The following is a 24,423-nucleotide window of genomic DNA, read 5'->3' as shown; positions in this document are numbered from 1 at the left end:
TGGGGTGAGCCTTGGGACCATAGGAGCAGCGATGGCTGGTGGCCCCCAGGTCAATGGGACAATGAGTCTCTTCCACGTTTTGGCTCATTTGGAAGGTTTTTAAGGTTTGGAGGTTTTTAAACAGAGGCTGAATGGCCATCTCTCAGGTGCTTTGGTTGTGTATTCCTGCATGACAGAAGGGGGGATTGGATTGGGTGTCTTTGGGGTCTCTCCCAACTCTTAGATGTTATGATTCTATCAGGTGAATTCTTAGAATGGGAAGAATGACTCCCTCCTTCTTAGCAGGGCAGGAACAGCGTGGTCTGCAGGGTCTGTGGGTTTCAAGGCCCACAAACCAGCCTTGGGGTCCGCAGGTGGCCACACTGCCATATTTTGCAGAAGCAAAGCCCCCCGCGGCCCCCTTCTTCCCTCCAGCCGGGCTCTTAATGATCCAGACCCCCTTCTCAAGGTTGGTTGAGTCTGGAGTGTTTGCTGGAGAGGTTGGAAGCTAATATCGGGAGCCCCAGCTGAGCTCCAGTCTTAAGAGTCTCCTTTTTAATAATGTATTTACTGAAGCTGTGCCGCTCTCCATTTAGACTGGATTACGGCCATAATGATGGCATTGTGCTGGCAATGAAATTAGGTATTTTTCTTCCCCGCTGCACAGTTTTGTCATAGGATGCAATCATGTTCAGAAGCATCACACCACCACCCTCTTTGTCTCTCACACGGAGAGAGCAAAAAAACCCTCTCGCCAAGTCTCTCTCTCTATCTTTCCCCCAATTTGCAGAGGCTATTGAGAGAGGTACTAGAATACACCACAAGAATTCCATTCTTTCTCTTTTCTGCTTGTTGCAGGCAGACAATTACAGGAGTGTGTTTGGGAAGGTTTGGGGGCCGGGTGGGTGGATAAAGGCAGTGATTAGATCCCTGAAATTGAGGACTCAGATTCCAAGTGGAACTGAATCAGTCACACAAAGGGAAGGTATTTGCATAAGCCTGGCTCCATTTCCAGTGTTGGGGGAAGAATAACCATAGAATTGGGAACTGATACTTCTCCTCCTCCTCCTCCTCCTCCTCCTCCTCCTCCTTTTGAAAGAAACCAGCTGGATTGGCAGGTGAGGCTTTTCCAAACCTCAGCCAAGTTCTGGATCTGGACCCTCAAGTGAGGGGATCTTGCAGGTGCTGGCCATCCATGAAAGTGGGCCAGGATGGGATGGAAAGTCCAGCTCTGTGGGACAAGGACCATCTGAGAGGTTTGGCTGCCTCAAGCCAAAGGGAGGAATGTAGGATGCTATGCTTGAGCAGTACAAATGAAAGGCACAGATATAGGATGGGGCACCGACTTGTGAAAGGGCTCTTGGGGTCCACAAGCTGAACATGAGCCAGCAATGTGATTCTAGGCTGCATTCATAGGAGTGTTGTGTCTAGAGTGAGGGAAGTAATAGTCCTACTCAGTTCTGCTTTGGCCAAACCTCCCTGGAGTATTGTGTCCAGTTCTGGGCACCAAAATCCAAGGAAGACGTTGGCAACCTGAAGCATGTCCAGAGAGAGTGACCAAAACGGCGGAAGGTCTGGAAACCACCAAGTCCTCTGAGAGCGGCTTCGGGAGCTGGGAATGTTTAGCCTGGACAAGAGAAGGTTAAGGGGTGACATGATGGTTGTTGTTGTTGTTGTGTGCCTTTGAGTCGTTTCCAGTCATGGGGTTATCTTGGCAAGTTTCTTGAGAAAGGGGTTGCTGTTGCCATCCTCTGGGGCTGAGAGAGTGTGGTTTGCCCAAAGTCACCCAGTGGATTTCCATGGCTGAGTGGGGATTGCTTCTCTCCTCCATCTAAGTGATAGCGAGAGGGACCTGTAGTAGGGCTTGACAGCCGCTGGGTGATGGGAGGATGTGGAGTTTCATGCGCATGTATGGCATTGGCCATGAGCTTACACAACACTGCCTTGCTAGTGAATGGAAATGCTAAATCAGTGTGCTTGTCTGCATTTAGATTGAGCATACCTCACTCATGCAACGTGAACACTAGGCATCACTGTGCATCCATGTGCAACACATGGCGAACATCTACACACAACTCTGCTTCTGAAACCTTGAGCTGGATGTAGTTGTTCTTCAAAATGCCAGTGGAGGAACATGCCTGTGTGTAAGACAACAGATGAATGTGGGCCCATTGGTTTCAGTCCGATCACTAACTGCTGCACATGGAGATGAGAATTTACCCTCTTTGCAGCATGGTGTGCGTGTGGATCAGGGCTCCAAAGAAAAACAGCATGGAAGCTCATCCTAAGAGGCACCCCATTGCTCCAGCAGCGCAGACAGTAAGTCAATTCATTTGCATGCCTTGTGTTTCACTGTACATTGGGCTCAAAGCACTAAGTGGCCTAAAACACAACAACCATAATCGCCGGCCCTTGTGACATTACATTAACAATCGCATTAGAACATATCAGAGGCTTAAGCGAGCACGACTGAAAGGTCAGAACATAATCCTCAGTCAGGACCGATAAGAGCGGCGTTATTGACTCTCACACCCTGCAGCGCATATTTGGAGATGCAAGGAAAGGATGGTAGACCAAACCGAACATCAGGACAACCAGAAATCGTGGAACAAAGTGTGGGTTCCCATGATCTGCGTGATCAAAAACTTTGCTGTCGTCTATAAAGCACAGCTTAGCACTTTGGATGTCTCCTTTAAAACTCAGATTAAAACCTGGAATGGATTAAACCTTCTCAGTGTGAAAGCTGCCCGTTGTTCCTTGTCTGACCAGATTTGCCAAAGGACAACAATGAAGGAAATAACATCGCAGGGAGAAACATGGAGGACATGACCAGCGTCTTGTTTTGTTGCCTCTTGGTTGTCTGAGTCCAAGCTTCATATCTCCTCTTTGTCCTGGTTCTGACAACTCAATGCAAAAGGAGGACTTCAAAAAGCAGATCTCTTGCAAGGGTTTTAATGACTATTTGTAGAACGTTCTTAGGGAATGAATGCGGACCCTCGCTTTCTCCCTCTCTCTCTTGTGGACATGTTCTGCATTCTGCTCGAGTCGGGTCCCATTATGTATTAAACCATCGCTTAATTTCTCATGCCCAACAAGGCACACTAAAAGCCCCCCATAAATTGTGGCCAGGCATTATATCGTCTTTTCCTCTGCCTGCATCCAGAACCGGTTGAGTTGTATCGATTATTGACTCAACGTGGGCCGCTACTGCCATGAAGCAGAAATGTGGGAGATGTTAGGCTTAGAGAAACACACAACGAAACCCAAGAATGATCGTCCATATCCTTCTCTCTGTGTGTGTATGGATGGATGGGCAGATGGATAAACGGACAGACAAACAGACTTCATTCCAACCTTCTTCCAATTCATGGAATAATGGAAGCACCGAATCATAAAGCTGGAAGGGCCATATAGTTCAACCCCATTTAGTCATGAAGGGAGAGCCAACTAAAGAGATCCCCAGCCAACTTCTGTCTAGAGACCGCCTGAGATTTTCCAGACTAACAAGGCTATTTGCCTTATCACACGTGAAACAGGAGCTCTAATTCAAAGGCCTTCCGAAGCAGAGTCACTTTGGATCCAAGGCAATTCACGTGATGTTTTATCATACCTCAGGAAGGAAACTGTGGCCTCTACTTGGGCAAAGCGGAACAGGAGCACATTGTATTACCACACCAGAGGGATTCAGTGATTCAAACTGGCACCCTTGCGCATGCTCAGTGGGGCTCTGGACGCTGTCATCCTTCATCGGGGTGAAGGAGCAGGCAGGGGATGATGGGACAGGCGGCAGGGGGTCACTGTGGGTGAGGTCGGGGTGATCTTCCACACCAGACCAATGTGAAGTGAAATCAAAGTGAGCATGGAAACAATTTTTATGAATTCGCTTGTTACCGAATTCACACAAATGAGGAGTCACTCCGAAGTGACTGTGGATCCCCCTTGGAACGACCTCCCATAGAAAGCAACCATGTCTGATAATACATCACGTTATCGCGTGGATTCTCCTCGTTGGGCCTGCAGATCAGAGCTGCGAAAAACCCCGTATGATAAAGCCCTATGTCTTTGAATTCCACAACAATATTTGCAAACTCACCAAAGCAACACCCTGAACCGATTCCGCCTGGAAATCTTCTAAGGGTATGCACTGCACCTGTTGAATGTCCCTTCCTTGTCTAACCTGGGAGGGACCATTGCCTGGGAAAGAAAACCAAGCCGCAGCAATACTCCCAGGCCTTTGCCATGAATAATTCAGCTCTGGCTGTGGAACTATCCTGCTTCAAAACAAGGCTCTTCCCTCCTCTTCTCTCCCTTCTAGTAATCTCACAGCTTATGCCTCCAAATTTCCCATCTCTCTTCTTTGCTGCTCTCTTTCCTTCTAATCTCCTTTCTCATTTGCTTCTGCCTTTTCATAACTGAATATCATATTATCTCCCCTCTCGTTTCCCTTTATCCGCTTCCTCCTTTTGCTGGCGCCTCTCCTTTTATCCTTCTTTTCAATTCTTTGCTGGTTCTACCCCACCTTCTTTTGTATCCATCCCGCAGGGTTGTTTTATCGCTCCCTCCCTCCCTTCTTCCTCCTCCTTTCTTCCTCTGTTGAACGGATTATCGTTATTAGCTTCTTTTGTACCGCTTTAATTGACATGCAGCTTTCCAAATCTGTTCCTCTTTCAGCCAAAGTGACCTCACTTTTCCTTATAGAAGACGATTGTCCACCGCAGACAGTTTTTGGGGTGTGCAAGGACTTCCCCAACGCCAAAAACCCACTGCCAATCCTTGCTCATTTCCAGAAAAGGATAAGGACAGTTGAAGATGTTGAAGTGGATCCAGCTTATAAAGGAGCCAATGGAGAAGATCGGTATTCTTGTATCCACCGTGTTGCTGTTATTGCTGTAGTTATTGTTATCTGTCTAGTCAACTTTAACTTATGGTGGCCCAATGAAGGAGAGACCCCAAGAGCCTCCCGGCTATCCACAGCCCTTCTCAGATCTTGCAAACTCAATGGCTTTCTTGGTGGAGACAATTCATCCGTAATGTCTTCTCCCTTTTATCTTGCTTCCATCTACTTTACTGAGCATTGCTGTGTCCAAAGTAGGGATTGTCATCTTTGGCTCTATAGAAAACTCAGACCTGATTTGGTCTAGGAGATGTTCATTTGTCTTTTTGATGCTCAGTGTATCCCTAGAACTCATCTCCAACATGCGCATTTATGTGCCTTCATGCAACCTCATGAATTTCATAGGCTTTTTTCGTAGCCAAGTGGTGGTTTTGCCAGTTCCTTCCTCTGTAATAGAGCCTACTGGTTTTCCCTGGTGATCTCCCATCCAGATATTAACCAGGAAAGACTCTATTTAGCTTCTCCGATCAGACAAGATCTACTGCATCCAAGGTAGTTCAACACTGTGTTTCCAATGTGTTGATTCTCTTCTTCTCAGCTTCACTGTCCAGCTTTCACAACCATCGATAAAAAGTGGAAATACTGGAGCCTGGATAATCCTGACCTTGATATTCAATGCTCTATCTTTATACTTGAAGACCTTCTCTAGTCCCTTCATGATGGCCCTTCCAAGTCTTAAGTCTTCTTCTGATTTCTTGGTTGCAGTCTCCATTTTGACTAAGGGCTGAGTCTAAGTATAAGAAACCTTTATCCCAAAGCCTGCTTTAGAGTTATGTAAACAGTCACTGTCATCTCATAAATGGATTGGTCAAGATTCTCCATCACACCATCATGCCCCCAACTAGGGATAAAATGACTTGAAGGCACACGACGACGACAACAACAACAACAACAGTGTTAGCTTTTAGTACCAAAAAAAGTCTTGGAGAGACCTGGCTTTGCAGCCACTTCCAGCTCAGAAGAGGCATCAAGAAAGAAGCAGAGGAATAATAATAATACAGTAATGTTCACGATTGATAGTCAATGCATTGTTGGCCCCAGTTTTTCCTCCTGATGTGGACAACCTTGGCTTCTTTCCCTTGAGTCCAGGCTCAGCCAGGAGGGCCACCGAAAACCTCTTTCCAAAGATGTTATCATTGTCACTTTTAATGGGCTAATTTCTCCTCCCCGGCTGCCATAATTCAAATGTAATGAAACATGCCTTATAAAATTAAAACCAAAAAAAGAAGAAGGGAGAGAGGCAATAATAAAATGAAACACACCATTAAACTTGTGAACAGAAAAATAAATGGATGTCGAAAAACGGAGAACTCCATCCCCGTAATTAGAGCGCCATTAACATGGCTGCGGACGGCTTCAAAGGAAGCAGGAGTTGGAAGCTCTCCGATGGAAATGGGCTGCAAAGTGGATCGGTATTGAAAGACACACATGGACACTCATGGTCCTATGGAATTCATACACACAGACACATAGTATGAACATTACACAAGGGGAAATGGATGCGGTCTGTGGCTCTGTTTTGACCAGTTGTTGTTCCTTGCCTTTCTCCATCAGGAGACATGGCCAAGGAATCAGTCCTGGAGATGGTAGGCAAGCAAACATAGAAGGATCCAGCACCCACAACTCTTCTACAATGCTTGACCATATGGACCACAATACCCCAATTCCTGCCACTTGGAAGGACTTGATGCTCTGACCCTGTGTGTCTGTGTGTCTCTGTAGCACATTGCACACCAGTGATTTGAATGAGAGGGGAAAGCCCTAGATGAGAATCCTCTTGGTGTCTTAACAGCTGCGCATGTCCTGCTACAGAAGGTGTTTTCTTCCAGGACTGAATTGTTATTGTGTGCCTCCATTTCCGACTTATGGCAACCCCAAGGTGAACCTATCCTGGGGTTTTCTGAGGCTGAGGAAGTGTGCCTTGACTAAGACTGCCTTTTGGGCAGGGATTCAAACCCTGGTATCCAGAGTCATAACCCAGCGATCAAACTAAGACCACCGAAGACCCCGACAAACCACAAGCACAACGTTCTCCATCGAAAAGTGAGCGACGTCACACCAAAACACAGCAAGGTGGGATTTCGGAGGGATCACTTCCACTTGAGCAACAAGACCCAGTCAGGCAGAGATAGGGAAAAAATCCAAGGGAGAAATGAGGGCTGAGAATGTGGGAGAGAGAGAGACTGGGACGCGTTTGCTCTAATTGTGTTTTTCAGCTGTGACTTGAGGGTGAGGGAAAGAGCCGGAGACGCAACGCTTTCCCCCCGGAGCTGCTGAAATGTGGCTTCTGCTGCGTGGCGCAGGTCATTGATTTAGGAGGCTCTCGGGGGTCCTGGAGGGATCTGCAATTAGAGTTTAATGTTTACATCTGTAAATGTCTCATTTTGATACATCCCTCTCTGCGTTGTTGTGCTGCAAGGAAGCCCCGCTCGCTCTCCCTTCCTAAGCTGTGTGTGTGCAAGCGAAAAGCAGTCGAAGGGGGTGAAATTTACGCAGCGATCTGCAGAGAGGGACGTCGGAGATTAATGCCTCCCTTTCATCCCGTGACCCTGGCAAACCTGTGTTTCGAATTAGATATGGCTTGAAATATATCCCTTTGCTTTCTTACCTGGGGAAAGCGGGGAAGGAGGGAATGGGCGATCAAAGGAAATAACCACTTTGCAAAGAGAAGGGGTTGAGCATCCTCTTGAGCTGGAGAGACGGATATCTCTTTTTAACCCTAACCTGCTCTTTGGCTCCTGTTTTCAGCCCTTTTAAAGATGATCGTAGCTGGAGAAGAGCCATTAGCGGCGGTTTAAAAGAGTGTGTTCTCGGCTGCCGGCGGCACCATTTTGCAATGACCTGTTGCGTTGAAGTCAAAGAAAACAGAGGCAGTTCTGGAAGGAAGAGATAGACTACAGAGGGGGGGGGGGGGGAAACCATGGACTCTTATTGGTATTCCAAGATTGTTTGATGGAGAGCGGTGAGCGAAAGCCTTGGCTCCCTCTGAGCAGAAGCTATTTCGAATGAGTCTGCTTTGGCTGGATTTTCAGCCACCTGCTTGACTTCGGTATAACTGCATTTTCCATCTACCTCTCTGCAAACATTTCTCAGGGATGAGAGAGAGCTGAGGATGAAAAACAAGATGGAAAGGCAGGCAGTGGAATCAATTCAATTGTGAAGGCGCTGACCTCGAGGTCGTGAGGCCAGGCCTCAGTGGGAAAAGACGAGACGGAGGCCTTGGAAGATAGACCAAAGCAAGAGATTTGAGTCGCTTCCATCTCTGCCTCTCTGTGTGTCTCATTTGCTTGAAGTCGGCCTCCTTCTTGCAACCAGACATGAGACCCTGGCCTTTGTGCGGCACAGAAATAAAGCTTGTTTGGATGGTTCTTTGACAAATGGATGGGGAAAAACAAAGAGTGGGTTTGTAGTCCTCAAGAAGACAGTCGGAGGGACAGATGAGAGCCACGTTTCTCCAAAGTTTTTGTTCCTTCCGTTTTTAGGCCCATTTGAAGCTCGTCTTTCTGGGGCACACCAGAAACAGAATACCGACTCCCTGTCGCCTTTAGGGACGATCCAGCAGGGCTTGAGAAGTCGTCAGAAGACAAGATTGTCAGGTACAATCCAGACTCTGCTCCCCTGACATGGAAGCCACTGGCCAAAACTGGAGTAGAGGAACTCTGGGTTCTTATCAAGACATGCTTGGAAAGGTCAAGGGAATGGGATTCTCCCTCATTGGTGGGAAATGAGATGGGATTAAGAGTTGGATGGTGCTTCTGGACAAAGAAAGCAGATGAAGAAAGGCTTCCAGAAATGGGATAACCCTACACAGTAGAATGGAGAAATGTGCCCAAATGGGGTGCGATTTAGAACAAAACGTGTCTGATCTAGAACTCCTGGAGGCCATTTTGGGGCTTGCACTTTTCTCACCAAAATCGAGAACCTGGGATTCTCTCTCATTTTAGGACTCCATCACCCAGCATCCCTCAGCCAGCATGGCAAGTGCTAGCCAGTTTAGCTGGGGGATTCTGGGCCATGTAGTCCACAAAGGTAGCATTGCTAGGTTTGGGTTTGGGGTGCAAACGTTTCCTCAGCTCATTTCAGCTCATCCTTCCCTCATTCTTCCTTGCCTCCTTGATCGGCTTAGTTTTTATATTTAGATTTAGACCGCTTGTGAATTTTTAGGATTTGCTTTTATTGTATGCTCCCTTGGGGAGCCATTGAGCTTGAAAGGATGATGTCTAGAAATATTGTGAGTCGATTTGCAACGGAACGGCAGGGTTTCCCATTCTGCTTGGTTTGCTCTCTTAATTCCCGCAACCTAAAGGTGGGACGAAACCGCAATTCCCTTCCAGATGATTGAGTTCCCCATCCCATCCCTCTTTTTGACACATCTCCTGAGCTCACAAGAAGAAAATAGTCATTGATGGAGAGTCAGTGTAACTTTCAACACGAGTGTAGACTCATCACATGTATATTTCTGATGTGTCCCAAAATAACCATCTTACAAACCTTGCTACCCCTACAAAAACGAATCAGAGCTTTCCTTTTGCCCTCCGGCTAGTTCTGGCATGTCTGCTAGTGCTGGCCCTGTCCTCCGTTGCAAAGTCTCCTCTGGGGAAGTGCCTCTTGCAAGTGGATAATTCCCCATGAATGATAAATACTCGCGTCGAATGCAGATTTGTTTGGAAGGAGAGGGAAGCCTTGACTTTTGCATTAGCCGCCTCTAAGCAGCTGAGGCAGAAGAGGGCTAAGCTAATAAGAGGCTGTTCGTCTAGTCAAACAAGCGATCCCTTTCAAAGCGGCCTCCGTCGAGTCGTCAAACATCACCTTTCATCTGCCAGCAACTGTTGGATTCCTTAACCTACTTTTGCATCTTCCTCTTGGTTTGCAAAAGGAATAATAATAATAGAAAAATGGTTTCTTGGCTTTATGTCTCGCTGGTAAGCTTCGGCGTGGAGGGAATGCACTCTGAAGAGCCGGCTCTTGGCTTTTGCTTCTCCAGATCGTGGGCAGCTTTGGTTGTTGTTGTTAACTGTTATCACCTTGGCTTTGGTTTGCAGTAACCCTCAGACAGAGTGACCTCCAAGAGCCTCCTTGGCTGATCACAGCATTGGAAACAAATGCGCCTGGAACCATCAACATGAAGGGCAGAAATAACCAGAACTCTCCTGCCTGAGCAGGGGATTCTGGGAGCTGGAGTCCAAAAAATGTAGCCCTCAGAGGGAAACAAAGACGGAACGGGAAACCAGCATAATGTAGGGAGCTTTCAGGAAACAGCTCAGTAATCTTCACCCAACCCTTAAATGCTCCATTTTGCCCAGAAAACGTCTATGGATGCATATTCAATGCCAGCTCTAATAAATAATGAATGGAGGAAGATAACTTTAAATTGTTCCCCAAGAGTTTGGCATAAAAGGCCACTATCGAATATAATAAAAACAGCATAAAATCCATTTTATGGCTGTTTGAGAAGACTGAGAGGAAGACAGAGAGAAGCATTAGGGGAGGAAATGAGCAAACGAAACAGCGGCGGATGCATTAAAGGCCCTGGGAAAAAGCAGAGGCATTATTTGGGCGCCTTTTCTATGGGGATTCATATAGAATTGTAGCACCAGAATGGATCACAAGGGCTATTGAATCCAACCTACAGTCATGAAGTAGCTCCTGAATGATTGCCATTTATACATCTATTTAAAAGAGGAGATTCCAGAGATGGAGATACAAAGGCAGTCCTTACAATCAAGAAGGTCCTCCTAATGTTTAGCTGAAATCTCATTTAACTTGCATCCTAACAGAAAACAAACTTGTTCCATCTTCTACATGACATCTTTTCGGATACTTCAAGGTGGCTGTATCATGTCAGAATATCTCAGTGTTCTCTCCTCCAAGCAAAACATACCCAGCTCCTTCCATCCTTCCTCGTAAATCATGGTTTCCAGGCCTTTGACCAAGTTGGTCACCCTTCGCTGGATGCCTTCCAGCCGTCGATATCCTTATTGAATGGAAGGGCCCAGGATCCAGTCATCCCGAATGCAGGTCTTGCCTCGACCTGTTTAGCATTCCTGGAGCCAGCTGGTATTTATTGGCATGCTTATTGTCTTAAAAAGGTCAATGCCTGGCCTTTCACAGAACGCTTGGATGCTTGTTCACCCATAAAAAGGAGAGAGTCCATTGATCGCCTCCAAGTAAGAAGGCGCAGAGTCCTCCTCAGTCCTTCTCTGGCGGTCACAAAGACGGGCAAAAACAACTCCAGCAGCCTCTCCTCCCCAGACAGAGGTTTGGAAGTGATGCTTCTTTTTATAAGGACTGTCTCTGATGAATTGCTTTGGGAGGATGCAGCCAAGTTACCTGGCAAAAAACAACTTACCATGTTACAAAAAGTAGCATGGAGAGCGCAAAGGAGGAAGGGAGGGTTAAAGGAGTAAAGGAGATTTAAATTGCTTTGGTGTCAGTGGAGTTACAAATCCGCTCTGGGATTATATCCGAAAGTTAAAAGGAGATTCCCAAGTTGCTGAACCCAAATAAATTAGTCCCAGCTAGAGAAGAGCTGTTGAACCGGTTGGCTTTACCTACATCTTTGGACTCCTGATTCGACAGCTGAGTCAATGGGTCTACTCTGTTTGGGATGAACCCACGGGACTCCAGTCAATATGGAAACTAAATTGAGTTAAGCCCTTTCCAAGTTCTGACTCAAACCCAGAGCGGATTCATAGGAACCACCGGCCACCGCTGTGAAGATTTTGTTGAAAGTCACTGAAGAAGGGACAGATTTTTCCTCAAGCACTAACAACATTTGTGGGAAATATTCAGAGTTTCTTCTTGATATCTCACTCTCCTCCTCCCCATATTATTCTTTTCCCCCCCTTGAAATTGCCATGTTTCCTTCACAACTTGGAAAGCATCCCTAACATCCTTTCCTGAATGCCCAGTAAATGGGCTTTGGAAGAACATCTGCTTCAATTTGAGATCTGCCCATCATCCGCCTGCAAAGAGAGCGATAATTTGGCGCAGCATTTTCTTGCCAGGGTTCTTTGCCCCTCGCCCTCCATTGTCCTGCAATTTAGGAAGGCAAAGCAGAAAAGCATTGAATCATCAGCCGGCTAATGGCTCTAGATGGGCCAAAAGCAAGCTCCGGTTCTTCTTTCCAAGCAGTCCTTTTGGCAGGCAAAGCCCAAAGACGGAAAGCCCAGCCAGATTTAGTGCAAGGCCTTGCAAAGCCCAATGGATCTCTTGACAAATCCCACCAACGAAGTGGTCCGTCCTGTGAGATTTTTCATTTGGGAACTCTTTGTGGGGGGAAGAAAAGAAACCACAAAAACTTGTGGAGCCATCCATTTTGTACAAGAGACAGTCTATACTACATAAACATTGTACCATGTCCATTTTCATTTTGCATTTTTAACAAACATGTTGGGGCATTGGTTGCACATGGCGCGGACCCATCTGTGCCAAGCTTCTTGGCACAAGCACAGGAGTTCCAAATTGCAAAGGAAAATAATCATTGCAAAGCGCCCTCTGAATGCTCCTAAGCTCGCCCTGGGGGTTGAAACGGTTTGAAATCATTTGTTCCAAGAAGGAAACAGACATCAAGGAAAGATTTAGATCTCAGATTTGCAAACAGGTGTCAACTCAGTGGCATCTCCGTCCCTCCTGTACATGTTGCATAAAACAGAAGTGACCAGCAAGAAGCGAGGACATCTGGCCACCGAATTGCTCCTTTCTGCGACTCAGACGGGCGACCTAGATGAGAAGAGCATTAGATCCTTCTGGAGCCAGCGCATTAGAGGTCACTGCATGGCTCCTTTGATTAATGGCCAATCACCTGGCAAGGTTTGCCCAGCGCGCGGCGGAGAAAGCTGTCAGTCTCGTCTCCAGGTGGTTGGCAGCTGGGACCTGCCCAAGTGATGGACGGAGCCATATGTTTGGGATGTGTGCCACAGTTGTCCTGCAAAAGTAAAAACTGGCAGGCCATCCGTTCACACGGAAATTCATTTGCACCACGGCTTATTAGTCTCTCCCATCCGAAGGCGGAGTGGTTCGCGAAAGGACGGAAACACACCGCCAAGGTGCCAGAAGCACAGAGCAAATGGATTAGGGTTAGGGTTAGGGTTATTTACTCAGGTTCATTTACTCAGGACATGAGAAAGTTACACTTTGGGGTGATACAGGGCTCCTTCTGGTAGGATCTCTGGTGGTAAAGGAAGGGGTGATCTCTTTCGGCCATGTTCTGATGTTCACTGCGTTGTTTTGTGCTACCCTTAAGTCTCAAGTCAAGTCATGGGTTTCTCTCTTCAAGTCTCAAGTCAAGCTTCAAGTACTTTCAAGGCAACTTTCAAGTCAAGTCTCCAGTCTCAAGTTCCTACTTTCAAACTTCCAATCAAGTCTCAAGTCCTAAAGTCACCCATTCTTGAAACCACACCAAACATGCTGCCCGATAGTACAGTTTAAGACGCGGAAGTCCCTTTAGATGTGATATTATCCAGGCTAAAATGTGGAATGGATTCACAGACCTACTGGCATGGAAGGTGCCAGCCTTGGCCTCACAATAACAGGGATGGGGAAAACATTGAAGATAGAGAGCCCTCCCTCCATGATAACTGCCATCCTTCGGCCTGCGAGGGAGTGACCAGGCAGGCCCAGCTCCACCAGGGCTAGCCTGAAGGAAGAGAGCCTTCCCTCTAGTCCATCTGCCTTGGTCCAGGCCTTAGAGGGAGAGAATAACCACTGGACCTCATGCCCTTCCCCACCGCCATTCCCTTCTCCTTTTGTGTCGTGTCTTTTTAGATTGTAAGCCTGAGGGCAGAGAACCCTCATTGCTGGAATCTCAGTCCCAGCATTCCTCACCACCGGCTAAGGCTTCTGGGAGTTGTAGTCCCACAGCGTCTGGAAGGCCACACTTTCCCTCCTCCCTATGCAAACGAGACATTTTGGACAATCCTCCCCCCCCCCCCCGCAAACCCCCGTACATCTGGTACGGAAAAGGAAGGGAAATCTTCTTTTAATTTAGCTTCCTAATGAAAGTTGGCCCGGCAATGGCGGCCGCGTCAATGAAGGCAGCAGCAGATGGAAGGGAGCCCTTAGCGATGTGTAATGGCTTTGTTGCTCAGTGGGGAAACGAGAGTAAGCCCATTATTTTCACGGTTAAAATGCTGGAGGGGATCAGGATGCCTCTATCTCTATCTGGAGAGAAGTCGACGGAGAGATCCAGGGAAGGAGGAACAGCATGAGTTGATGGGAAGAGACAGGAGAGAGCGAGAAGGAGGGATGGCGAAGGGGAAGGAGCCTGAGTGCGAGTTCACCTGGGCTGCCTTTCTCTCCCTGGCAAAGGATGGGGTGATGCCAGGATTCCTGCTCATTCCTTAAGTCTTGCTCTTACAGACATCTCTCTCTGCTTCTCTGTTCATGCACCTATCATTCCATCTAGCTGGAATAGATAGTGGAGGCGGTACAAGTCATTCCCTCGGAGAGTGATGGAGTCCCCTTCTTTGGAGGTTTCTAAACAGAGGCTGGATGGGAGGGCTTGGAGGGTGCCTTTCTGCCTGGCAGAAGAGGTGGGTTGCATTGGATGACCCCTTGGGATCCCTTCCAGCTCTAGGGTTCTATGTATTCCTGCACGGCACAAAGGGATTGGTCTGGATAGCAATAGCAAATGCATTTCTACTCCGCATTATCAGTGCACTTAAGCACTCTCTTAGCATTTTACAGTGTGTAAGCTCATTGCCCCCAACAAGGTGGGTCCTCATTTTAGTGACCAACGCAAGGATGCCAGGCTGAGTGGACCTTGGAGTCCCTGGGACCAAACTCACAACCTTGTGGCTATGAATGGCTGCAGTGGATACAAATGGCATTTAACTACTGCACCAGTAGGGCTTCAGGGCTCCATGGATGGCCCCTGGGGGGTTCCCTTCCAGCTCTAGGTTTCAATGGGGTTTGGACTGGATATGCTCTCTGGGGATCCCTTCCAAGGATACCATTGTAGGAATCCTTCTTTGAAGGTTTTCAAGCAGAGGCTGGATGGCCATTGGTCACAGGGATTGCTTTCATGGGTAGAAGTGGGTTAGGCTGGATGGCCTTTGCGTGTCTCTTTTCCGAACTCATTTCCTTGATGTGCTATTTATATCTGTAAAATTGAATAAGTCTCACAAATGGATGCGACGGAAGGATCTCCTAATAATACTGCCCCCCCCTTCTTTGCTCCAAATCAAAACGGAGACTTTCCCCCATTCTCTAGTAATAGGCATTCATGGGGTCATATTAAAAGCAGCGATACATCAAAGGAAAAATCTGAATTAATAATGCCGGCGGGGAATCTGGAAGGTCAGGAGAAAACCAGCCCGGAGGTGAAATGACTGTCGGAGAACCAGGACATGAAGGGACAACCTCACAGCAAGAAAAGGGTGCTTTGGCAGCCTATTAAGCCCATTTGATGCAGGGGAGCTCCGGAGGCCCCAAAAACGGTGTCAGAAATGACTCAGAGGAGTAAGGAAGAAGAGCAGCCGCCTTGAACGGAGTTAAAGGAAAGCTTGAGCAGGGACCAGAGGAATCTCATTGAAAGGAACATTTTCCCTCGCCTCTCCTTAATTCTCGGTAATTATGGCTCACCTGCGGGAAAACGGCAAGCCATTAAATTATAGTGTGAAACAGACACCATTGTGTGATGCAAGGGAACTACTATTCATGTGGCTAAGAGGCTCCGTTCTCAACATTGTGAGCACTTTGGAGAGCTCTTTTCAAGAAGCCTGAATGGCTCCAGTCCATGCCTGCATGGAAGTCGGATGCCGCTGCTGGTCTGGAGATTTTAGGGGTGTACCCATGTGGGTCACAAACGTGGATGGCAGCCCTGGTGGCGCAATGGCTAAATGTCGACCCTGTGACCACAAGGTTATGAGTTTGATTTCCGCATGGCTCCAAGGTTGACTCAGCCTTCCATCTTTTTGCAGGTCAGTAAAATGTGGACCCAGCTTGTTGGAGGCTTACAGATTGTCAACTGCTTAGAATGTGCTGAGTTCAATGGGAAGCAGTATAGAAATGTAAGTGCTATTGCTATGGGAGCCCTATGTGGCCCACAGTCCACACTCCCCCCAAACTCCTTCTCTAGAAGATCACTCAGGCAGCTCTGTGCTGTGAGTGTGATTGTGACGCCTCCAAAGAAGAAACGCTCACAGCCCACAATGGAGAGCGAGAGAGTGACAAAGAGAGAGAGACCATTACACAATACATTGTCGCTCTGCTGACAGCAGCAGGTGTGAGATAGCAGGGAGGGCTCTCCTGCGAGAATGCGCAGCACCTGCCTCTGTCATGTTCCGCATGCCCTGGGAGAGGGAAGTGACTCATCAGCGCAAACAGGACAGGGCTGCTTCGGAGTAGATCTCCTCTCTCTTTTTCTTCCTTGCAAACACCTTCCTCCAACAGATACCTGCCGTTCCCAAAGCCTGAGTCACTTTGCGTTGGGCTCCACAGATGTCTGTCTGCATGTGACTCACTTGTCAGGTTGCAGCGGCGAGGAACTCTCCTCTTTCCCACCTTTCCCACCTCCTTGGAGCAACCAGGCAAGGAGTCGGAGGCGAGTTTGACGCCGCAGTTGAAAATAGCCTCCCCGGGGGCCGAAAAGTCCTCGCAGATGTGAGTGTGTCACTTTGCACACTCTCCCGCATTGACCAGGTTCCTGCATCAAAGAGATGGAGCACAGCTTTATGCTCACGGAGTCCCTTGTGCAACTCTACCCTGATAGTGAGCTGTGGCACCATGCAATCAGGTCTCTCACTGAAACGCCAAAGCTTGGCATCAAACGTGTTGTTACCTGCAAGGACTGAATAGAATTGGTAAATGTGGATGCTGGGTTCCTTTCTGATTTTTGACACAGGGAAGCAGTCGTTGGACCCAGCTCCAAGCACAAACCAGCAAGGGTTGCCGATCACGGTCTGCAGTCATGTTGCTTACCTGCGATATTGCAATATTGCAACATCTCTGTATCAAGCCATCAGACTCTAAACAGTACCAGAACTGCCACCAGGCACAGACTGGCCATAACCCATCACAGCAAGACAGTCATGGTCATCCAGGGCATGTGCAGAGTGCAGAATGCAGAATGCATGACCTGCCAGTGCCATTAACTTGCTTGCAGAAAGACACAGGCAGCACTCTCAGCCAGTACTTCTTTCCTGGCGGCTTAAAGCATAATAGTTACCGAGTCGAAGGCAGCAGAGTGGCCTTGGCTCCTATCCTCCCTCTTTGTTCAGAGCGGGGGCATTCGCTCCAGGTTTTAGCCCCAACTGCAAAGGCACTGGGCCCTATACCCCTTTAAAAGCATTCCTTTAATGTTTGTAATATTAGGATATAAAATGGATGAACTGCTGCCCCCTCCACAGGCATCACTGGCCACTGCTGGGCTGAGAGATGCCTTGATCGATGGGAGGTTTGTATTTGAGCGCCGAGAAAGTAGAATATGGGTCAGAGAGAAAGAGAGAAATGTGTTTACTATCATTTCTGATAATTAATTATTTGGCTGAAAACAAATGCCTCCCATTGCTACCCCCCCCCCCCCCCGGCAAGCGCAGAAGATGGAAGAAACAACAGCAACAGAAGCGAACCACAGACATGTGCAAGTGTTTGGAATACAAAGGAATGGATGGTGATTCAGCATGGGGCGAGCCTCTGTGGGGCAGCTAATGGGACCCCATGGGCTCAGACCAAAAGAGAGCGCGCATTGTTTAAGGCTGAACAATCCCTGTTTTGGAGGAAGCTTTTTAACAAGGAAAAAATATTGCTTCCCATCAGGAGTCAATGAAGCAAAACACAAACAGGGCTGTTGCTGTTCAAGCGCCATCTTTGCCTCACTTCCCAGTCAGTATCAATACCCAATGGTTAGCATCTACATGGTCAAAGTAATGCGGCTGGACACCGCTTTAAGTATTGTAGCTCCATCCTATGGAATCCTGGGATGTGTAGGTTTGTTTGCAAGGTCTTTAGCCTTCTCTGTCAAAGTGTCCAGGTGCCAGGATTCTGTAGGATGGAGCCATGTCAGCTACAATCATGTAGATGTACCTATACACATACATCAGTTGCATGCAAGGCCACATAGGGATGGATATATTCCATGTACAGCAGGGCAGAAGTGGGGTTGTGCAGTCAGAGTGTTCCTCTATGCCTTACCCTTTGGGAAGTTGTGGGTTGTGCATTAAGTGCTGCGGTCATGCATCCTATACTTTGCCTTCCAGTTGTACATTGTATGCTTTGCACTGTGACTGTGCACCCTATAGTTTGCATTGTGATATGCGTCTTATCCATTGCCTTGCAGTTGTATATCTTATAGTTTGCATTATGGTTGTGCATTGTGCATTGCGGCTGTGCACCCTATACTTTGCCTTGCAGTTGTACATCTGCTCCACCTCAAGGCTGGAGCTTGCTTGTTTTTTAGCTAGGAACAGTAAGCTCTGTGTATTAGGTATAGGTGGCAAACTTGATGAGTCCATCATGGCAATAGAGAGTCAAAGCAGATTTGGGGATGGCATTGCAAAGCCTGTTTGGAGCGAAGGTAGAAAGAACCCTGGGTCAGGCTGTCCTTTGCTGGGAATGGGCTCTCACCCGGATTGCAAAACCCTCCACCAAATTGCCAAGTAAAGCAGGAGGGGTTCTTTGGCCTTTGGCAGTAAAACCTTTTGCAAAACACTCTCCGCTTCACCCCGCTGCATTTGGGTTTCGCCCCCTTCTTCACGTTTGGTGCCAATCATGTGCGTTGAATCTGTTTTTAACGGCCGTGATAGCTTTGACGGGAGCATATAATGCTGGAGAGAAGGGTATTATTTTTAGATGCCTCTAATGAGCCTGAGCAGCTGGAAATGAAGCGAAAGGCCTCCCATGGCCCACCAAACCCCACTGACCACAGGTGGGGCCCTGAGAGGAAGGCAGATGGGGGGGGGGAACCCCAAACTGGTGTCTCTCTGGTTGCAAGGAGAAGGAGAGAAGGATGGGTTTTAGTCTGCAAATGGGCAGGGAAAGTGTTTCCATTGCTTAGGTCCTGCAGATTCATTCCTATGACCTCCCTGATTTTGTCTATCCATCTGGTGTGCCATCTTCCTCTCTTTCTGTTGCCTTCAACCTTCCCTAGCATTATCATCTTTTCTAGCTAGCTGTGCCTTCTCGTGATGTGACCAAAGTACAACAAGCTCTGTTCCTTCATTTGTACATGGACATATCTGCTATAATCTCTGGCCCTGCGCAACTTGCTTTGGCCTTCTTGTCGGAAGCGCTATCCTTTCAAGTCTGGGATCCTTGGAGCCTGGGATCCTCTGAACAAAACCCGGAGGCCCCGAAGGCAAGACTCCTTCCCTTGCTCCAAATCTAGGGCACCATGCTTCAGTGGGCTGAGCAAGAGCCATGTTTCATCATCAGCACTCTTCCATTATGTCCTGGGCATGCTGCATTATGCATGGTGCTGAAGCACACAGAACTGGAGTGTCGATTTGCAATGCAAGCACCACTAGGAATACAAGCAGCTAATAGCAAGGCAGGGGGACTGGCATTTAAGGGAAAGCAGAAGTGAAGGGGAACATCCACTGCGTTTGTTCTTGTCTCATGCTTCCATTAGACTGTCTGAAGGTGTTCAAACAGCGAGGGCATGCGCCACCTTCAGCCAGTCCCCAGAGAGGCTGCAATCCAGTGTCGTCTCTAGCATAGTGTAAATACTGGTGTGCGGAGGTAAGTTGCACCAGCCAGGCACAAGCTTTATGAAGAGTAAGAATACTGTGTAACACTTCTCAATGGCTGGGTCTGGTTGTGCAATGCACAATTGCAATGAGCAGTGCGTAAATACAATGCACAGCGAGCCAGGCCCTGCATCCATTTGGAGATCCTTCTACATTTTTATCCAGAAGCAAGAGTCCCCCTTCTCCCTTCCTCCTCTTTTTCCTTACTACTCTTCTTTCTCTCGCCTCCCCTCTTCCTTCTACCTTCTCTTCTTTCTCTCTCCTCCCCTTTCCTTCCCTCTTTATTCTTCTTTCTCTTCTTTCCTCCTCTCCTCCTTCCTCCTCTTCTTTCTCTTTCCTCCTCCTCTTTTTCCTCCTGCCTTCAGTTGTGCATTGCATTGTGTGTGTTTACTTGGGCAAAGGTGGTATGGCACAACCACTGCCTAACTCCATGCCAACTTGATGCACCTTCTCAGCCTGGGCTCCAAAACAACCCGGCTGCTGTGCCATCTTCTCACACGGTGCATTAAACCTTTCCTCCTGCATTTCCCGGCTATTTGATTCCGGTGATAGATGGATCCGCTTCATTGAACCGGAGCTGATGGCTGGCCAACATTTCCATGGATGGCCAGAGGAGATCTTTTGCTGGTTCTCCAAGCAGAAGAGCCAGGTGGCCCCAAGTTAGTGGCTTTGCTGCTCCAATTGCTCATTCTCTCTGGCCAAAAAGAGGTAAAAATCTTCAACTATCTGAGGGAAATGGAGACGAAGGGAGAAAGGGGATGCTCACCCATCTGTTCCAACCACAGTCTTTGCAGCATTGCTATTCCCCTCCCTGCTTCCCCCCTGAATGCTTCTCTTCCTTTAATGACACAAGCAATTAACGATGTTAATTTTAATTTCATTTGCTAATGAAGGCAGTCTAATTGCACAATAATTGGCAAGGGTGGCAGCAGAAAATAAACCTTGGGCCCACTGGATTGCGAGAACATCTTCAGAAGAGCTCTGATGGAGGAGAAGGCGGCACAGGTCCAAAATCTGGAACAAAGTGGGGAAGGATAGCAAAGAGGAGATGGAGGGGTCGCCATTTTGGGTAACCATAAGATGGGGGCAGAGAGGCTTTAAGGAGGGAACACTAGTCTCAGCTGGTGGGAAAGCGACAGAAGCAATGACAAAAGAACAGACCTTGGGCCAGAATCTCCTTAGTGTGTTACACAGACAGATGTTCTCCTACAGAAGCTGGTGCATGGCTTTTGGGGATGAAGAGCTGGGTGACTTTGGGGAAGTCACACTCTCTCGGCCTCAGATGAAGGCAACGGGTGCATCTACACTGTTGAAACAATGCAGCTTTGACACAGCTTGAATTGCCATAGCTCCATCCCACAGAAAGCTACAAACCCCAGGGCTCCATAGGATGGAGCTGCAGCACTTAAAGTGGTGTCAAACTGCATTATTTCTACAGGGTAGATGCACCCAATGTCAAAACTGATGTTCATCATCCTTATTCCCAACTAATTCCCTCCCTCCCTCCCTCCCTCCCTCTGTCCTCCTTCCTTCCTTCTTTCTTATTTTTCTTGAATTTATACCCCATCTTTCTCCTGAGATGGGACCCAAGGTGGCTGTTGTTGTTGTTGTTGTTGTTGTGATGCCTTCAAGTCATTAGCTTACAATTTGTAAACCGTGTAGAGAGTGCTTAAGTACACTGATAAGTGGTATAGAAATGTGCTTGCTATTGCTATTGCTATCTATTATGGTGACTCCATCTTTAGGTTTTCTGGGCAAGGTAGCTTTCAGAGGAGGTTTGCCAGGGCCTTCCTCTAAGGATAAGAGAATGCAACTCGTTCAAAATTACCCAGGGCCAAGTGGAGAAACAAACCATGGTCACTCCCAAGTCCTAATCCAAGTCCAAATCCAAGACTATCGCTTGCTGATTCCCCCCAAAGATGGCTGGAACCCTGTCCTCGCCCTGCGCTCCGATGGCCAGCAGAATGGACCTTTTCCTGCCGCATTTTGGAGAACATGGTGGTCTCCTGCGGAGGCCCATCTGGATGTGTGTGTCATTCTCTTCCTCCTTCCCCTTCTAGATGCTCCCTTGCCTGGATTTCCCCTCAGCCTCAGCTTTAATGAGAGGTTCTTCTGTGCCGGCGGGACTGGAAAATGCACATTAACAGATGAAGAGAAGCCGAGATGGGTGTGTGTGCGTCTATGTGTCTATGCGTGGAGCGCTCCAAAGAGCTGCTGTCAGGGATGTGTCTGTGGAGTCCATCAAAGACATCATGGTGGCAGTACAAGACAGACTGTTTCTTCCATCCCAGGAGGGGTGATATTTGGGGTCATCTCTCTGGGGTGCCTGAACGAAGAATAAAATCAGCAGGAAATACAAACCAAGAGGAGATTTGAAAGCAAGGACATCAGGGAGAGAGTTGTCACACATACATTTGTCAACAGATGCTGGGTAGAATATCCCACTTAATGACGGTAAAGGCTTTGGCTGCAATCCTGTGGGTAACATACATGTAGAGAGCCTGTGATCACACATATCTGAGTCCTTTTTAGTGCGCTGTGCAAGGATTTGATCTGATATCACCTCGCAGATGACTTCCCCTGCAAGGCAATCCTGGTAATGAAAAGGGATGCTAATATGGCGTTGCTTGGGCTAACATAGGAAAGGGCTTTTATCTCTCTCCAGTTGCGTGAAAGACAAGTTGACCACAGTGAAGGTTACACCCAGCCTATTGAGTGCTTCTTTGGCGCATAAGTGGTAAGGGCTTTCAGACAGCAAGGAAGACAGTGGAAGATGCTGCCTTGGAGAGTGGAGGAGTCTCCTTCTTTGGAGGTTTTAAAGGCAAAACTGGATGGCCATCTGTCACAGAGAGAGCTTGGAGTGTATCTTCTCGCAAGGTAAGATGGACAGCATGGCCCTTGGGGGTCCCTTCCAAGTCTCGGTCTCTGCGATTCTGTGCCACTTTATATCCTGAGACCCCCCTGATTCTTAGTGTCTGGGAGAGAATCCAGATCCTTGATGGTCCAAAACTCCTGTCAGTAACACTTAGCAGACTGTGAAATTGTCAGCAACAACAGCAATCGGTGCTCTGGGAGCACTTCCAAAAGGACTGACAAAACCTCCGGATGAAACCATCACAGGGAAGATTTGTAACGGCAGAGCGACAAAAAGCGACGCTGATAGAAATGAGCCACATTCTTCTCCAAGGGGGCCTCCACGATTCCTGGATCCTTGCATAGATTTTTAGCCCTTGATGTTCTAAGACTCCAATCAGTAACACTCAGTAGATGTGGAATGTCATATCCGTCATATTCAGTAGGCTATGAAATCAAGAAGGTATTCTTTGGGGGGTAAAAATAATCCCCAAATCATACTGATTCTTTTTTATTAATGGAGAAGGAAATTTGGGTGGAGGGTTTTGATTTACTGCCTGGAGACTTTGGGGGCACAAAAGTGGCGTTTAGACTGCACTTCAGCCCCTTGTTGTTGTTGTTGTTGTTATTGTGGGCCTTCAAGTTGTTTCTGACTTATGTCAACCTTTAGGCCAACCTATCATGGGGTTTTCTTGGCAAGATTTATTCAGAGGAGGTTTGCCATTGCCTTCCCCTGAGGTTGAGAGTGTGTGACTTGCACAAGGTTACCCAATGGGTTGCATGGTGGAGTTGGGAATCGAACCATGGTCTGCCGGTGTCCTTGCCTCAAAGCACTACGCCATGCAGGCTGTCTATCCAAGGGTTTTCATGGCCAGACTTCACCATCTGATGTTTGCCACTATTGCCTTCCTCTGAGGCCAAGAGAGTGGGTTTCCATGGCCAAGCTGGGATCCAAACCCTGATCTGTCAGTGTTGTAGTCCAACAAACCATGACACCATGATGACCCTCTTATTCTAAGGTAACCCTTCCATAGGGTTTTCTTGGCCAGAGTCGTTCAAAGGGGGTTTGCCATTGCTGTCTTTTGATACTCAGCAAGTTTGACTTCCCCAGTGGGTTTCCATGGCTGAGCTGAGAACTGAACCCTGGTCTTTAGAGGCGTAGTCCAACACTCAGACCACCATGCCATGCTGGCTCTCTGCTTTTCCCCATGACACTGCCCCCCAAGCCACCATGGACATGTATTGCATGGAAACCATTTCTCCCACACATGCCATATAGAACCACTGCCTTTGCCCAAGATAATGCCAGGTGCTAATTGCAGCGAGACATCGCCATGCCACTGAAGGGTGGCAGACCACCTCCAGGGTGGGAGAAGCAGGTGGCGGCGGCAGATGAGCCACCCCCTGAGATGTGTGTTCACAGGAGAAGTTGTGTGTTTCTAGACACTCGAGACAAGTGGAGGAGGGGGAGTCCTTGCCCGTCATCCCAAGAAGGCCGCTTGGTGCTGACAGATGCCCGCGGTCCTTCTCCAGCTGACAAAGCTGGGGACCCTAATTTTTTAAATGAAACCATCAAGACAATTTAATGGCGTGACCATCTATCAGGCGCGGGAGCTGAGAAGACACCATGCGGAAAATCGTTTAATTAAAACAATCAAGTGTCAGAGGGACCTGATGGCATGAAATGGTCGCCCAGGACACAGATGACAGACAAGAAGGACCCAAGGCAGAAATCCAGACTCTGGGTGACGCGCGGAAGAAACAATCCGGTCCAGAGGAAAGTTGGGGACCGCTCAGGTCAGTTTGGGAATCAGCTCTAGAAACTTGACCAAGGCTGCATCAGATGTTGTTGTTCTTGTTGCTGCTGCTGTTGTTGTTGTTGTGTGCCTTCAAGTCGCTCCCAACCCGCTTCTCACTCCGACTGGCTGTGAGAACAGGGTTAGTTCATGACAACATGTCGAAGTGTTACTGAGTTTCACAAGCGGGTCTTGCAGGGTTTTTGTTTTTGAA

At 47.9% G+C, this 24,423-nt stretch overlaps 1 long non-coding RNA gene across 2 annotated transcripts in view; it reads left to right on the top strand.

Moving 5' to 3' along the window:
* Positions 1-24,423, top strand: part of LOC121917054 — a 69,072-nt gene that overhangs the window by 32,333 nt on the left and 12,316 nt on the right. The window lies entirely within an intron of this gene.

The sequence above is a fragment of the Sceloporus undulatus genome, chromosome 11, assembly GCF_019175285.1.
Source record: "Sceloporus undulatus isolate JIND9_A2432 ecotype Alabama chromosome 11, SceUnd_v1.1, whole genome shotgun sequence".
Lineage (NCBI taxonomy): Eukaryota > Metazoa > Chordata > Lepidosauria > Squamata > Phrynosomatidae > Sceloporus > Sceloporus undulatus.
Note: the sequence above shows the minus strand (reverse complement) of the source record. Positions and strands in the feature narration are given on the sequence as shown.